The sequence below is a fragment of the Orcinus orca genome, chromosome 12, assembly GCF_937001465.1.
Source record: "Orcinus orca chromosome 12, mOrcOrc1.1, whole genome shotgun sequence".
Taxonomy (NCBI): Eukaryota; Metazoa; Chordata; class Mammalia; order Artiodactyla; family Delphinidae; genus Orcinus; species Orcinus orca.
Window position 1 is genome coordinate 57,336,117 of NC_064570.1, and position 17,754 is coordinate 57,353,870.

General features: G+C 38.3%; 1 protein-coding gene across 1 annotated transcript in view; it reads left to right on the top strand.

Moving 5' to 3' along the window:
• Nucleotides 1–9,334: 9,334 nt before the first annotated feature.
• Nucleotides 9,335–17,754, top strand: part of MCHR2 (melanin concentrating hormone receptor 2) — a 35,130-nt gene continuing 26,710 nt past the window's right edge. The window contains 1 exon segment of the mRNA XM_004264859.4: nt 9,335–10,819. The gene's annotated coding sequence lies outside the window, so the exon portion shown is untranslated.

Here is a 17,754-nt window from a genome sequence, read left to right on the forward strand (position 1 = left end):
GGCTCTGCTGCCCCCCTTTCCGCATCCTCTATCTCCATTCCTGCATTCTCTCACCCCAAACTACCAAACGCTAGGGTTCCAGAACCATTGGCGTATATCCTTTCTCTCCCTGGTGTACCACCCTTTTGCCCCATACCTGGGTTTCTTCTTTCTATCCCACACTAACACAATTGGGGATGTTATAAAGATCCCTCAGAATAAAGCAGGAGATGCACATCTAAGGGCCCAGACTAAGTGTGGCTTCAAGGTCTACAGAATCCAGGACCTGGTGCTTCCAAGGAGCTGGATCCCCTGCTGAGGGTGGGAATGGTGAGCGGGGGGATGACTGGGAATGCTTAGCCAGACTCAGGGGTCCCACTGTCTTTGGAAAGGGAAGGAACAAATGGAAAGGAAGCAGACAGAGACAGAGAGGGAGAGAGAGAATGGTTCTTACGCAGGGAAAACTTTATGATTATAGAGAAGTTTTGAAAAATTAGATTTGACTGTGTAAAAATTAATGCTGACAAAAATGACAGTCTTCTTAAAATTTCCTGTGACTTACAGCTAATTACCATACAGCACAGTAACAGTTGTGTTACTTCATTAAATTTCAGAATAACTTTGGTATGTTTTATTTAATTAAAATAATAAAACTCTCAACTCTGTATACTCAAGTCTAATAGAGTGGCTCATGGATCCCAGTATCTGGCATGATTACTCATTGCAATAAACACACACACACAGACACACACACACACACACACACACACACACACACACACAGAGTAAACAGTGTGTTTGTCCTGCGACATTCTGAGAGACCTGGATGGAAACCATACTTCATAAGAAGGAATTTTATCCTTGAGGATGTATATTAAGCATGTAAAACATTGGCAGAGCTTTTGCCACACTGAACTCTAGTCTCATACATGTAGCAGCTCATTACCCCAATTTCAAAGTAAGTTAATTACCACTGGGTTGCAAAGCACTGAAAACACTAAAGTCTCATCACCTGGGTCCCACACTGTCCTAAGTAAACCTGACATCCCACACCGTCTAAATAATTGGGCTACTCGTTTTACAATACTCTGATCATTCAGTTTCACTAAGATGGAACTTAGTTTTGGAGTTTTTTTAAGCCTATGAACTTCCAAATATACTTGCATGAAAAATGTCCTATAATCTTGAAACTGTAAAGAAAATATGTATTGCCATTCTTTTATAAAGTCTAGGTGACTCTTTCCTCCAACAAAATTCTTCAGAAATTTAAGAGAAGCTGCTCTCTTTGGTGGTGATTATTTCATAGAACACATATAAAAACATTTTTTCAAATAGAAATAGTATAAAAGTATATACTATTAAAGCACTTCGTTGCATAAATTCCACCTAAAATGTTTTATATTTTCAAGATCTAGAAGGGGAATTTATACAGTTTGTTCTTTATAGAGAGCTTCTACATGTGATTTTGTCAAAATATGTTAGATTCTCTTCAAGCAACAATGATAGTCTATTAACACAAAGTCCAAGCAGCTCTTAGGAGCAGTTTGGGCCCCTAAAGAGAGAGGAAACATTTCAGGGAGACCGTGTGTGATTGTTTCCACCATCTTTTCAGGGTAGAGGTCAAAGGTCAACCACACAGCCTTGGAGTTAGACAGAACTAGGTTTAATTTTTGTCCCTACCACTCACTAACAGGGTGACCTGAGCCATGGCCTCATACTCTTAGCTTCAGTGTCCCCATTTGCAAAATGAAGATAATAGTAATATCTGCCTATGAATGTTATGTGTGAATTAAATGAGATAACATAATAAGGAGCTGAGTTCAGTGTCTGGCACGTTAAGAGTATTCTACGAATTTTGTTTATTATGATAATTGACACTCTACTTGTCTATGTTGGGTTTTGGCTTCCCTTTTTTCATGAAAATCTAGGCAGTCATTTAAAATGTAGGGCGTACTTCTGTACATATAATCCTGGACCCTCTTCGACCATTGGAAATGCTTGTTTTTAACACGTGTTTTATGTTTGTTTTTCTCATTGGGAGTCACAGGTGTGTTTGTGAGTGTGACTGCTTATGTGTGTATGTGTGAATACCATCTAGCTTATGGAGACATTAAGCCTGATTTCTTCATTGACTCATAAATACCTTGAAAATTTAACATTAGCCAAGGGCAAATATTTATTATGGCTGTTCTTGAAGAGGTACCCAGTGTGTTATTCGTTAGGTGAGAAAGACTATATACCTAATGGTACCAACTCGTGCCCCAATCAGCTGTTACAAGCTATGTGCAAAAAAATGGACTTGTGTCTTCATCCTGATCCTCACTGGCATTTAAAAGTCAAAAGTGAGAGGCAGGGCTGGTCCAGAGTAAAGGGTGAAGTATTTCTGTTCTGTCTCCATCTATGACAAGAGCTGTTGGTTGATTATTCCCTTCTCCTGGCATTGGGTTTGGGTGGCTGTGTGCCTCAGGGGACAATGTATCCAACCCCAGCCCCAGGGTGGGCAGGGGCGAATCTAGATTATTTTAGACCAATCGCTGAATTGCAATTAGTACTCCTTTTAGCATTCATTGGTTTAACAATGAGCATGTAGCACTTCCAGCCATCAGTACTTGAGGGGAGTCTGCAGGAAAGGCTGCTCAGAAAGGATTGCACATTCTTTAAAATGTCTACAAAAAAAGAATGGTTTCTTTTCTGGCCTTTGTTGTGGGTATGTAAGGATGTGGTGTTTAAGGCTGCTGTCTTGTGGTTACGTAAGGATGTGGTGTTTAAAGCTGCTGTCCCCATCTTGTATCCCTGAGGGGACCAGCCTTGGAAAATGCTTACCTGACAAGGGCGGCTGCAGTGGAGACAGATGGAAAGGACCTGGAGCCCGACGTCACCACTAGGCCACTGAAATGAACAGTCTTGGAACCACCACCCTATCTCTGGACTTCTCTGTTAGGGTTAAGCTATTTAGGGTTGGTTCTTCTCAAACTGGAAGTTAAAAGCATCTCAAATGATTTTCCACATCAGCCAAACGAAACCAAACCAGAAATCTCTTGTAAGAAACCTACCCTTGAGAGATCACATGGGTTCAATATTCTGCTGGGGTTTATAGCTGCCTTTGTTCAAGGAATGCAGATGAACTCTAATGATTTTTACCCTAATCTATTGTCTATTTTAATGCCTTTTTGAAAAAAAAGATTAACTCTCTCTAGGCTTGTTAAACTCTTACTTCATTTTATATATTATTGGCTTACAAGTATAAAGAAATATATCATGTTTTGTACCCACGTAAAAATGTTAAATGATTTTTACTTTTGCATATTTTATGCCAGTGAAGTGACTTTCAGTCTCGTTCACATATTTATCCATTTATTTCTATTTTATTATGTTTCTTTTTTTACCTCTTTTTATATTTGTGCTTACTTTTTCCATGTACTGTCTTGATCTCTTGTGCTTTCAGTATAGGTTATCTTTTAAGTATGGGTGTGTGTATTTCTACTTTCAAGAGGCATGATGTAAAGGTAAAAACATGAAATTTTGTACAAAACTTTGGCTTAAATACTGGCTCTACCACCTACTTTTTGTGTAGCTTTTGGAAAATTCCTTAACCTAAAGCAAAAGTAAGGGTGGTGAGCATGGCATGTATTTCACTGTAGAGCCAATCCCAAAACAAGTGTAGAGGGTAGGATGGCATGTTATATGCCCTGAACATTTTTAAATACACACCTATCAAAAATTAGAAGAGAAAGAGGGAAAGAAGGTAGGAGGTAGAGTAAATTCACTTATGGCCTCATGTGTCATCTATGTGAGTCGAACGGTACATTATTCAAGCTGACAAAACAAGTATCTAAAATATAAGAACATTGGGCTTCCCTGGTGGTGCAGTGGTTAAGAATCCGTCTGCCAATGCAGGGGACTCAGGTTTGATCCCTGGTCTGGGAAGATCCCACATGCCGTGGAGCAACTAAGCCCGTGCGCCACAACTACTGAGCCCGCGTACCTCAACTACTGAGCCTGTGCACCACAACTACTGAAGCCCGAGCACCTAGAGCCCGTGCTCCACAACAAGAGAAGCCACCGCAATGAGAAGCCCGCGCACCGCAATGAAGAGTAGCCCCTGCTTGCCACAACTAGAGAAAGCCCGCAGGCAGCAAGGAAGACTCAATGCAGCCAAAAGATAAAATACAATAAAAAAAATAATACTAAAGACTATGGGCATAGAAGTGTGAGGCACTGTAGAATTAAGTAGTAGTTATTATTTATGAGCACTTACTATATGTCTGGCACAATGCTTTACATGCATTATTTCATTCGATCCTCAAAACAACCCTTATGAGGGTAGGTACTGTTATCCCCCATTTTTCAAATGAATATTCCAAGGCACAGAAAAATGAAGTGACCTGCCCGAGGTCACAGCTAATGTCAGAGCCAGGATTTAGTCTTAGGCATTCAGACTCCAGAGCCTACACTCTTAATCATGACATAAACCTCTAAGTCCTCTTAATTCCTTTGTGATTTTTTTTAATATGTTAGTGGTTTAAGGAATATTTTCTGGGCTATGGCTGGGTTCGTATCAAACATTCTTTCCCACAAACACTCCTGATCGGGGGCACCATTCAATTCACTCTAGAGAGAGAAAGGTCAAGTACTAAGAAGTCTGGGATGAAAACCAAGTATGGGCTCAAAACAAACAAAAAAAGACAAAACACAAACATGAGTCACTATGTTCATATAAGACTACTTAAATACTGCTAGCAGATTTTCAGCAACAAGCAACTTTTTTTTTTCTTTCCAGGATGGGCGCTCAGGTGCCTAGGGTGGAAGTGTTCAGATGCCCATGATTTTTTAAAAAATAAAACATCTTTGTTTTTGGCTTCAATATAGAATACTAAGTAATAGATACATGAATTGCTAATTTTTTTATTTGGACCACAGCTTAGGACAATCTGTACTTAGAATATTAAAAATAATATTGATGATAGTAAATAAGGAAATGAAGTATTATCTTTGATGACTAAGTTAAGGATTAGCAGCTAGGAAGACCACTGTTTTCACTGTAGTGGATTGCTGATTGTCAAACTAAAATATCTCTTATTTTATGAGCATTTGACCTATCTGTGAGAAGCGTTAAGTTATCTAAGGCTTTCCTTTGACATCCACTCAAATACGTAATGACTTTTTATCATAAAACCTGCAGCATAAATGAATACTAGTTTTTCATGCACCCCTTCTGGGGTTGTACCATCTGAATTAATATTGAATTGATATATCTTTTCTTTGATGTTTTGGAAATTAGTTTTATGTAATCAGTACCTGTCAGTGGAACACTGAATATTGACAAATAAAGAATTTTTCCACATTCTCATTGCTATTATATACCTAACTACCAATTTTTAGGTCAGCCAGGGTTTGATTCATCCCTGAAAATCCCAATGTAGATGGTATTTTATTGGTGGTACTGTCTAGTCTTTGGGAATCTTATATCAGAAAATTCCCTTTCTCTTTCCCTCTCCCTCTCTCTCTCTCTCTGTCTCTCTGTCTCTCTGTGTCTCTGTCTCTCTCTCTCTCTCTCTCTCTCTCACACACACACACACACACACTCACACACACACACACCAACATACCCACACACTTCCATACAAAAGCAGCCTCAGTTTCAGCGTGCCCTGCCCTGCCCTGGCAACCAGATGTTCCCAGGTAAAGTGATCTCTCCTTATCATGGGAACGGTCCAGATTCAATGGAGTATGATGGAGTATATTGACCTGCCTTTGGTCCGTCTTACTCATCCGCATGGGAGAGTCTGTGGTGCCAGGAAAAGTCACCTGGAAACAAGTATGTCACAAAGCTCCACAGTTGGTTGAGTAAAGCCTGCCAGTGTGCTTTTAGAATGCTTTCTTTCTCATTAATTTACAGATAAACTGCAAAACAGAATAATCAGTATGTAAATTGAAATGATCAAATTAATCAAAATCTATACCAAACATAAGCCACTATGTTCATATGAGACTACTTAAATAACACTAGCAGATTTTCAGCAACAAACTCTCTTCTCTAAATAAAAGCTTATGGATCAACTGGGTGAAATGCCAAGTCATAAAAAAATTATTCTTTTTTAAATTTAACTGTCTTTGCCAAGAAGGAACATAAATTTTTCAGAAATTTTCTTCTTTAATCCTATTTAGGATTATACCCCATATAATTCTTAAAACAGATATGAGGTAGATAAGAATTATATTAATTAAAAGGCATTAAATGAATAACAATGTAAACAACTATTGTATAAATTATCAAGGACATTTTCTCTAATCAGCCTTCTCAGGCAGCTCTGTCCAACAGAAAAATGAGCCACCAAGGCAAGCCACATATGTATTTCCTAGTAGCCACATTTAAGAAGTAAAAAGGAACAGGTAAGATTAATTTTAGTAATATATTTTATTTAACCCATTATATAAAAATTATCATTTCCATTTGTAATCAAGATAAACTTGTAATTAAGGCACTATTTTATATTTTTTATACTTAGTCTTCAAAATCTGGTGTGTATTTTATACTTACAGTGCATCTCAATTCAGACAAGCCATATTTCAAGTGCTCAATAAGTCACATGTGGCTTGTGGTTGTGTGGTGCTAGGGAAAGGTCAATTTCACATGCATACTGTGCTACTATATTAGGTCATAGGAAAAAATGATGAATAAAACATGAGGGCAAAATGCAGGAATTCTTTTGAGCTGGGGACCTTCCTAGCGGGTCCAAGACTACTAGCCTATTTGTACCTTTCTGCAAATTAGAGATTCTCTCCTTCCCCAAGTGCCTTGACTCCCATCTGTCAGAAAATGGACATAATATGCCAATTTTATTAAAACAAGATACTCGGGCTTCCCTGGTGGCGCAGTGGTTGAGAGTCCGCCTGCCGATGTAGGGGACGCGGGTTCGTGCCCCGGTCCGGGAGGATCCCACATGCCGCGGAGCGGCTGGGCCCGTGAGCCATGGCTGCTGAGCCTGCGCGTCCGGAGCCTGTGCTCCGCGACGGGAGAGGCCACAACAGTGAGAGGCCCACGTACTGCAAAAAAAAAACAAGATACTCTACTACCATCAGCCAGAAAAATGTTTTAATAAATATCTAAACCTATGATACCTACAAAGTAAATGAACAACCCTCCCTTAGATGCAGCACCTTTGATCAGTGCACAACCTGTACAATTGTCCCAGAAGCCCTGCTGGTTCCCTTAACCTAATTCTGGCCATGGCACTTCTCCTCTTCCCAATTCCATCCCTGCCTGCATTCCAACCAACATCAGAAAAACAGGACTTTGTAATACTACTTCACAAATTCCATTGCGTGATGCTAGCACAAATTGTGAAGAAGGTACATTTTTTTGTATCCTGGCCTCCTTTATCTGTATTCCACACATAACCCCCCAACGTGCTACCTTCCTCCTTCAAGAAAGGCCAATGGATAACCTATACTTCTAATGAATTACCTTGACCTCCCATAGCCTCCCGTAGATTCTAAAAGCTAGGCAGAATCAGGACATTCCCCCTTAACACAACCTGCTTTCAGAGAAGGTTCAGATGGCAGTCTTGAATTCTGCATCACACATTTAATACAATACTTCATTTTCTAAGGGGTTTTCACATTATAAGCAGCATTCATACCATGCGATAAAAGTCTACATTCTCAGTTAAATTAATTTCAAGCATCATCAAGCAAGTAAGAGGAGGGGCATCTTCCTGTCCTGTCATGGCTGAAATGTTGTTAATGAAGTGGAAACCTACCTTGCCTTGGTCATGACCCTGCCAGACAGGGCTATCAGCTGTGATTTTTTTCACATTTCTCCATACCTCTGCCATATAACATTGAAATCTCTGCTAAAGTTGATTCTTCAAGTGTTCTTGAAGAATCAAGAACCGAATAGGTTCCCTGCCTATTCAATTTGTGGGTGTAAGCCTTGGGTTTACCACATATTACAAGTATTTACATTGTTTACATTTATTTCCAGGAAAGTAATGCTATGGCCTCTGATTTAAGATTGGCATGATAAATGATACTTATCAACCAGTAAACTTCAAGTGTTTTAATTAACCGGTAATAGCCTTGTTTTCAAATGAGTCCTTCTTCATTCCAAAGCTTAGGAAATAGTATGAAATTTTGGGTTTTTGATTCAATACTTTGCTGTATTTTTTTTCATTGTAAGGGTATGTGAAACTGACTTATCCATTAGGCAAAGAAGCCACAGCACCCAGGGCCCACAATAGTTTTAGTGGCCAATGAAAATGGTTTGATTTCTTTTAAATTGAGGAAGAAAAATAAATATAATCTAAGCTAGATTACATTCAACTTTATACCAATACAATTGTAAAACATAATTTTTAATATTTTTTATGGAGGAATTGGCTCATGAAAGTAAAAGTTATCTAAGACCCATGAAACTAATGATGCAGCCCTTCTCTGGACAATACCACAACTCCCAGAAACTGTCTCACAGATACACTGTTCTTCCTAAGCAAAGAGTATATTTCCTTCAGGATTTCTCTCCAACTATTGTAAAAAATCTTCTTTAGCAAGATGATAAGCTGGAGTTTTCCTAAGACTCTAAAGAATCATAGATAAAGAATGTCTAGAATGTGAGATCTAGGCTGTCTAACCTGCTTTCAAATCCACAAAGAAAATGCCCTCCAGCTAATATAGTTCAAGGTCAAAGGAGATTTCGAATGTGCTAATTAAAATGAGAGATATTGCTTGAGCAGAGGAAAACTAATTTTTGTTCACACATTATGAGAGTGATTCATGAATAAGTGGGATAACGTGTCAGACTGTATCCCAGACCTTAGTTGCTTATCAGAAGTTAAGCATTTGCTCAAAACTACAATGAGATATCATCTCACACCGGTCAGAATGGCCATCATCAAAAAATCTGGAAACAATAAATGCTGGAGTGGGTGTGGAGAAAAGGGAACACTCTTGCACTGTTGGTAGGAATGTAAATTGATACAGCCACTATGGAGAACAGTATGGAAGTTCCTTAAAAAACTAAAAATAGAACAACCACACGACCCAGCAATCCCACTACTGGGCATATACCCTGAGAAAACCATAATTCAAAAAGAGTCATGTACCAAAATATTCATTGCAGCTCTATTTACAATAGCCAGGACATGGAAGCAACCTAAGTGTCCATCAACAGATGAATAAAGAAGATGTGGCACATATATACAATGGAATATTACTCAGCCATAAAAAGAAATGAAATTGAGTTATTTGTAGTGAGGTGGATGGACCCAGAGTCTGTCCAATAAAGATGTTTAAAAAAAAGGCAAAAATAAAATAAAATAAATGACTAATAAGAACCTGCTGTATAAAAAATAAATAAAATAAAATTTGGAAAAAAAAAGAAGTTAAGCATTTGCCTACATCAAACCAAATCACCAAAATATAATCTCATAATAAAAGTGAAATTGAAGTCAAAAGGAGGGGCTCTCCTGGTGGTGCAGTAGTTAAGAATCCACCTGCCAAAGCAGGGGACACGGGTTTGAGCCCTGGTCCGGGAAGATCCCACATGCCGCGGAGCAACTAAGCCCATGTGCCACAACTATTGAGCCCGCGAGCCACAACTACTGAAGCCCGTGCGCCTAGAGCCCATGCTCCACAACAAGAGAAGCCACTGCAATGAGAAGCCTGTGCACCACAATCAAGAGTTGCCCCCGCTCGCCACAACTGGAGAAAGCCCATGCAGCAATGAACACCCAACGCAGCCAAAAATAAAATTAATTAATTAAAAGAAAAAAAGAATGATTCAAAAAAGTCAAAAGGAAATCAACGTCAGGTAAGCATCAGCACTATGGATTCTATAAGCCTAAGATCGCTTTGGATGTGGTGGAATGTGTAAGCTGCTAACAAAGAAATGTGTGCAGCAAGGAGCCAGCAAGTGTCGGAGGCAAGAAGGAGGCACATCTCTTAAAAGCAAAACTGGAATTTGAGCAACATGCCCTGATCCCAGCCAGCACCTCTTACCTTAGCAGGGCTTGAGGAGTCCATGTGCAGAGACTGGAAGGTGCTGGTGTAAAAGAAACTGCCAGAAGGTGAGCTGAAGTAAGACACAGGGGCCTGAGGACACCTGGAGGTCAGGTGGGTGCGTCGGCAAACATGACGTAGCTGGGGAGCGCTGTCAGAAAGCCACAGGTGAGCCTTTCTTAAAGCTGACAGATTTGGCTCGTTAGCAGCAGCCACTCTGCGGTAGCGTTTTTTGAACAAGGGCCTGGGTAGGCGGTGGTTTGAAGGACTGAGCTGCAGGGCAGCCCTGTTTACACAAGCAGAGCCTAGAGCAGCCCTGCCCCTTCACCCCATCAATCACCAGCAGTGGCTTCATCTCCTAGGGCACTAATGCCATTTGTTGATGCCCCAAAACCACACAGAGTAGGCGCCCACCAGATTATAACTTGTTTTCATATAGGTTGAAAATACTCAGACATAAAAAGATTGAGACTTGTGAAAAATCACATGGTTTCCTAAGGCTATAGATTCTCAACTCGGAGAATAGATGATATATTATAAGCATCGTCATTTGAAGAGATAATTAAATTTATGCTACCAAAACACACAGAAGAAGAGTATTTTAGAAGTTTGTTAGGAAATGAATAAAAAAATCACATTATTTTCCTGGATTTTCTGTTTGGGGTATTTTTAGCTATTTAATATTTATAATGTGCTATCCTGTCTTTTCTCATTCTAAATAAATATTTGCAGTCGTCTGTAACTTTGTGTTTTTCTTAAAGAGCATCTCCGCCATTGTATAAACTTAAGGACCTACAAGTCTCCCGCATCAGCTCCGGACTGTCTACCCGCCCCACCAAATGTAAGATCCAATTCCTGCATTTGTTCAGTGGAGAAAAACTTCTCTCTGCTTAGTTAGCAAAGGAATTTAAGTGAAGGATGCTGTGAATGTTTGGGATTAAAAGTGAAATGGCTTTGTATCAAAGGTGAGCATAAAGTTCAGTTGTTTAGGCTACATCGGTTACAGTGTTCAGCTACTACTTATCCTAAGGAAATGGGTGAGCAGCAGAAATAAACTGATGGGTATGTTTAAAACACACTGCCAGTTTGTTTTCTGTATCTGTGAGTCTGTTTCTGTTTTGTTATATTTGTTCATTTGTTTCATTTTTTAGATTCTACATATAAGTGAAAACATACATTATTTGTCTTTCTCTGTCTGACTTATTCCACTAAGCATAATACACTCTAGATCCATCCATGTTGTTACAAATGGCAAATTTTTTTCATGGCTGAGTAATATTCCATTGTATATATATACCACATCTTCTTTATTCATTCATCTGTTGATGGGCACTTAGGTTGCTTCCGTATCTTTGCTATTGTAAATAGTGCTGCTATGAACATTGGGATGCATGTATCCTTTCGAATTAGTGTTTTCATCTGTATAAATACTCAAGAGTGGAATTGCAGGGTCATGTGGTACAGAGAGCAAACTAGCAGAGAGGGGTTGAGGGAGGGGCAAGGTAGGTGAAGGGGATTAAGATGTACAGAATACTAGGTATAAAATAAAGTTACAAGGATGTAATGTACAGCACAAGGAATGTAGCCAATATTTTATAACTTTATATGGAGTACAATCCATAAAAATAGCAAATCAATTCACTATGTTGTACCCTTGAAACTAATATAATATCACAAGTCAACTGTACTTTAATTAAAAAACAAAAAACCACTCTCCCAGCCAATTTGATCGTATTTTTGCATCATCAAATCATGATGTTTTCATCAAGACAAACTTCACTAGTCTCTTCTCTCCAACTTCTCCTTTTCACTCAGAGGTATATTGAAAACTGTGAAGTGAGAGGTAGAGTGATCCCCAGGAAGTTTTCTTTCTACCTGTGAGAGGTGACCAAGCCTGGTTTTCCCATGTCTACATCATGTTATTGTAGCTGCTGTCTAGACAGTCAATAGATAGATATGGGGTCATGAGAGTGATCCTCCTTCTTCCGGTCCTCTCGACTCTCTGAGGTGTTTTGAGCTAAAAGATGGTAGTATTTTTTGTTAAAGTAATCAAACAAGGAGGTGGCTCTAATGCCGTGGTAGCCTACATAAGCAGACCAAAAACGAAGCCAGAGTTAATGCACTGGAATCCAAGAAAATGAAACAACCAGCCACAAAGAGCCAACTGGGCTTTCCCAAATAAGGCAATCGCTTCAGCTATAGTCAATCAAATCATTTCCTTGCTTTGCTTCTGCATCTTCTCTATTAAAAAAAATCCCTAGCTCCTGTCAATGGAGCACTCCTAACCACTGTCAGTTTGGTGCTGCCTGATTTGAATCGATGTTTGCTCAAATAAATTCTTGAAAAAAAAAAAGTTAATATGCCTCAGTTTATCTGTTAAGTTTCTAAACCCACTCACTGTAGATTAAAGATTGAAAGTGGCAGCCTCAGCCCTGTCTTGGTTCACAACTCGTATTCCTACAACTTTTCCCACTCTATCCCCATCCCAGTGTCCTATACCCCAGTAAGCAAACTCTCCTGCACGGTGATGATGATGATGATGTCTGATATTAATTGAACACTTACTAGAACACATTATTCTTAGCACTTGTTCATATTATCCCATTAATCATCACAACCATACTTGGAGATATGTACTGTTCTTATTACTGTTTTACCAATGGGGAAACTGAGACTTAGATTCCTTAACCAAAGTCACAGATTGCAAGTGGCAGAGTGCGGTACACTTACATAACCATAAACCCTTAAACATTAGAATGTAACTCCAGGAGGTGGAAATCTTGTTGGTTTTGTTCTTTGCTATAGACACTATAATGTTTGTTGAGTGAATGAATGACTTAAAGTAGAGCATGCCTAGAGATCATTAAGATAGAGATTCCCCAGAGAGGTTTGGTAGAATGGAAGGAGATGGGTGGATCAGGTGAAAAACAATGAGACCCTCCAGTTAGTTGGGCCATAACTTGGAGAGCAAATCTATACAACTGGGACCCATAGGTGTGTGTGGATATATGGGCAGGGGTTAAGGCAGGTATACATAATTGTTATATTTTGTGCTTTGTGGCTATTGAAACATCCTTAATGACTTTACTAGTTATTAGCAGCAGGCTTTTTTCCCCAGATGATTTTTTTTTTTTGATATTTAACTTGAAAATAGTAACAAGTAACCCTAAAGCTGGCTCATTTAATTCCATCATCATGGCTATGGTTACTGAAAAGTAGTTGAGGATTATTATTTTAGGATTTATTTCTTAAAATATCAAAATTGTGTGATATTATCACTCTGATGTAAATACACTCATCATCTGTTAGTTCTTTTGATTTATTCTCTACATCATGCTCCTCTTTGCCATATATGTTTTCTTATCACTTTTCGGACTTCTTAACACTTTCTTTTTTCTTAAAAAAAAATCTAATTTCCTTGAAATTCATTCCTCCTTTTTCTTGTCCTAGTCATCATGAATAAATTGTGTATGTATGAAGGCACCAGTGTATATAAACGATGGGAAGCAGAATACATTAAACTGACACTGTCAGTCTTCTTTCAACACCAACCTCACAAGCATAAATTTCCTTTTTTTAAGAAAAAAAACCCTTCCACAAAAAGGCATTCTCAACTACTTAAGACCAGTTTTCTGGGGTTATATTCCAAATAAGTGCCAAAACTTGCAATTTAATAAGTGAGAAATAGTTTTATACCCAGAAACTTTCAGGGGAAAATATTTATTACCTGGGTGGATGGGTTCATTCCGGAGGAACCAGCTGAAGACAGACAGAGGTAGCACAGGGGGTTTCCTGCAAAAGAGTATTTATTGTTAGTCTTATTTAAGTATTGGCTTTTGTTGTAAAGTTAGAGGGCAGTTGACCTGGATGAAAAAGGCCCTTAGATATAATGAAATCATACTTAACAATTGAGACATTCTTTATCTAAAAGATTCTTAAAAATAACCTTCTGAGTAAATATTAGTAACATTTAAAATATGAACAATTTAATAATAATGCTTGAAACTTTTCAACAGCTATATATAGCAGCCATCAGTGAATTAATATTTTGTTCCTATATATTTAACTAATGAGTAGTGTCTATTAAGGACAGAAATATAGGTATATAGTACTTTGTAAACCTGGTGAAACACCAAAGATTGTTGGACACTAGCTTTTCATGTTTAGGAGTCATATACCTGGAGGGCAAGCAGGCCACTACCTGCCACAGCTGACAAGACAAGATGAAGAACGAGTAGATTATTTTCTTTGACATGGATTTATTATTCAACTGATTAATTTCTCAAGTCTGAAATTAAGTGAACTGATAAAATAAGAAATTTCTTATAAATATGACAGAGGGATTCACAAAATTTTACTTAGAATTTTCATAGATGCATCAATTTGTCTTTACTTCTAATTCTAACATTTACAGCAGATGCTAAGCATGAGGTTTTGATTGATACCAGGAAAAACAGTCACAGCCAAGGTAACAGGGCTCTTACTCTGTCAGGTTTTTAGTGACATGAGTAAAGGTTTTAGATTAAAGGTTACAGCTTACTTTCAGAGCTCTTTCCACACATAGTATTATTTTACAGATAACTTCCTTTCCCACTCTCTGAAGTTCCCATCTTCCTCAGAGAAGTTGAGAGCTGGGAGATAAATAAAGCAAGAGACACAGAGAGATGGAAGGGTGAGGCCGAAAAGATTTGGGTTGAGATTCAAACAGCCCAGGAGTCGTCAATAACGTTTTTAACATTTGCTAAATGTTAAAAAAAATTAACATATAGCCATATAATAGATTATACTCCCAAATCTTAGATGTGAGGTTGTTAGTCTTAGAAACACACAGAGGAATGTTGGCTAAACCTTGGGGAGTTATATTCCTGTAGATTATATTTGGAGAAGAGATACTGAAATACATAAATGATTTGGGAGATAATGGATTGCTATACGTAATTCACTGGAAAAAGTTTGCCTATATCTTAAACTTAAATCATCATTTCCAAAAGTGCATATGTTCGCCAAACCTGTTAATTTGAATATATAATCCATATTTTCTTTTTGAAAATTGTGGAAATGCTAAAAAACAGTTGTCATAAAAGTTAAATTTTCACCTCTTGAACACTAGATTTTGTGTATCCCCCAAAATTAGTCTTAAACATCATGGTTTTTCATGATCTAAATAACAGAATGAAGGCTGAAATAAACTAATCATCTTGACTTTTTCAAATAGCCACGTTTGTTTTTTATAAAACAACATGAGGTGGGATGAATTGGGAGACTGGGATTGACATATATACACTAATATGTATTAAATGGATAACTAATAAGAACCTGCTGTATAAAAAAACTAAATAAAATAAAATTCAAAAATAAAAAAAACAACATGAGGTCACTGACTGTAATTGTTTTTCTGTATGAAATTCTTCAGTGAGTTCAACCCGTCAGTCACGTATAGCTGTTTTGCCTGAAAATAACTCTCTTGCTAATTTTTTACATACATTTTGGCATCAAATTTCAGCATAACAAAAACACAAAGTTAACATTTATATTAGCTGATTTTTAAGGTTTGAAGGAACTGAATAGAAAAGTAAAAGAGAACAGAAAATTAAGAGGAAGATAAGTATTAATAAAAAAGAAAGAGCAGAAATTTAGATTATTGCCTTGAAACCACATGGTCAGATGTTAGACTATTTATTTGTTTATTTATTTATTTACTTTTAAGATTAGGGAAGATGTTTTATGGCCACTAGCTATTCATTGTGTGGATTGTCATTTAGATGCAATTTTGCTTATTCAAGTAGCAACGTCCTGCTTTACAGTACACACACCTGAGCTCATCATAATTAGTCTCACACACACCATTCATAAAATTGTATTAGACTGCTTTTTTTTTTTTTTGGCGGTACGCGGGCCTCTCACTGTTGTGGCCTCTCCCGTTGCGGAGCACAGGTTCCGGACGCGTAGGCTCAGCGGCCATGGCTCACGGGCCTAGCCGCTGCGCCGCATGTGGGATCCTCCTGGACCGGGGCACGAACCCACGTCCCCTGCATCGGCAGGCGGACTCCCAACAACTGCGCCACCAGGGAAGCCCTAGACTGCTTTTTAAAAGCTATTTTTCTATTAATATAACCTGCAGAGCCATCCACAGAACCCTCTGTTTAGAGGTGACCATCAGTCTGACGTTTCCAGTTATCAATTCTTTGTTTTTCTTTATATTTTTATCATTATTATATGTATCCCTAATAACATAGATTAGTTTTGCCTGTGTTTTAAAATTCTTTCTAAATGGAATCATACTTCATGAACTTTTGCTTTTTGCCCAACCTTAAGTTATTAGATTCATCCATGTTACTGTGTGTCTTTATAGTATGTTCTCTTCTAATGCTGTGCAGTATTTCATTGTAACAATATATCACAGTCTAGTTATCCATCCCATTGTTAATGGGCATTTTTATTATTTTCAGTTTAAGACTTTTTTTTTTTTTTTTTTGCGGTACGCGGGCCTCTCACTGTTGTGGCTTCTCCTGTTGCGGAGCGCAGGCTCCGGACACGCAGGCTCCAGACCCGCAGGCTCAGCGGCCATGGTTCACAGGCCCAGCCTCCCCGCGGCATGTGGGATCCTCCCAGAACCGGGGCACGAACCCGTGTCCCCTGCATCAGCAGGCAGACTCTCAACCACTGCGCCACCAGGGAAGCCCAGTTTAAGACATTTAAAATAAATATTTCTGTGGACATTGTGGAGCACTTATCCTGGTCCATATAAACATGTGTATCTCTAGTTATGTCCCACCTAGGGGGAAGATTCTGGGTCATAGGATAATATGTAATTATTCAACTTTAATCAATAATGCTTCCCTGTTTTCCACAGTGGTATAACAATTCATACCCCCGCCAGTGGTAGGAGTTTCTGCAGCTCCATATCCTCGCCAACACTTGGAACTCTCAAACTTGACTTTTTTTTTTTTTTTTTTTTAACCAATCTGAGGGTATATTGTGTTTTTTAATTTGCCTTTTCCTCATCACCAATGAGTATTGAGTACCTTAGAAAATGTTTATTCACTGTCGGATACCTATAAATGCCTATTGAAATCTTTGGCCATTTTTCTGTTGAATTGTCTACATTTTTCTGATTGATTTGTATACATATTTTATATATTCTGAACAAGAGCCTTTTGCTGGTTATATGTCTTAGAAATATCCTGTGAGCCTTGCTTTTTTGCTATCTTAATTATATCTCCCTTTTTTGTTTTCAGTTTTGACATTACTTTTTTGTGTGTGAACATATTTTACCAACAGGCTACTGACTGGAATATTCCATCTAGAACATGAAACATTCACTCTGCCACATTTTTCAAGCACTCATTTTGTCCTCACGTACATTTTTTTATTCTGATAAAAACACACATACACATAACATGACATCGATCCTCTTAACAAATTTTGGAGTGAATGGTACCGTGTTAAATATTGAATAAGGACAATGCTGTACAGCAGATCTCTAGAACTTTTTCATCTTGCATGACTAAAACTTTATTACCATTGAACAGCAGCTCCCTATTTCCCCATACCCCTACCCTTGGCCACCACCTTCTACTCTCGATAAGTTTGACTACACTGGATATTTCATATGTGTGTAATCGTGCAGTGTTTATCCTTCTGTGACTGGCTCATTTCACTTAGCATAACGTCCTGGAGGTTAATCCACGTTGTAGCATATGACAGGATTTCCTTCACTTTTATGGTTGACTAATATTACATTGTATGTATATACCACATTTCTTTTCTTCCAGC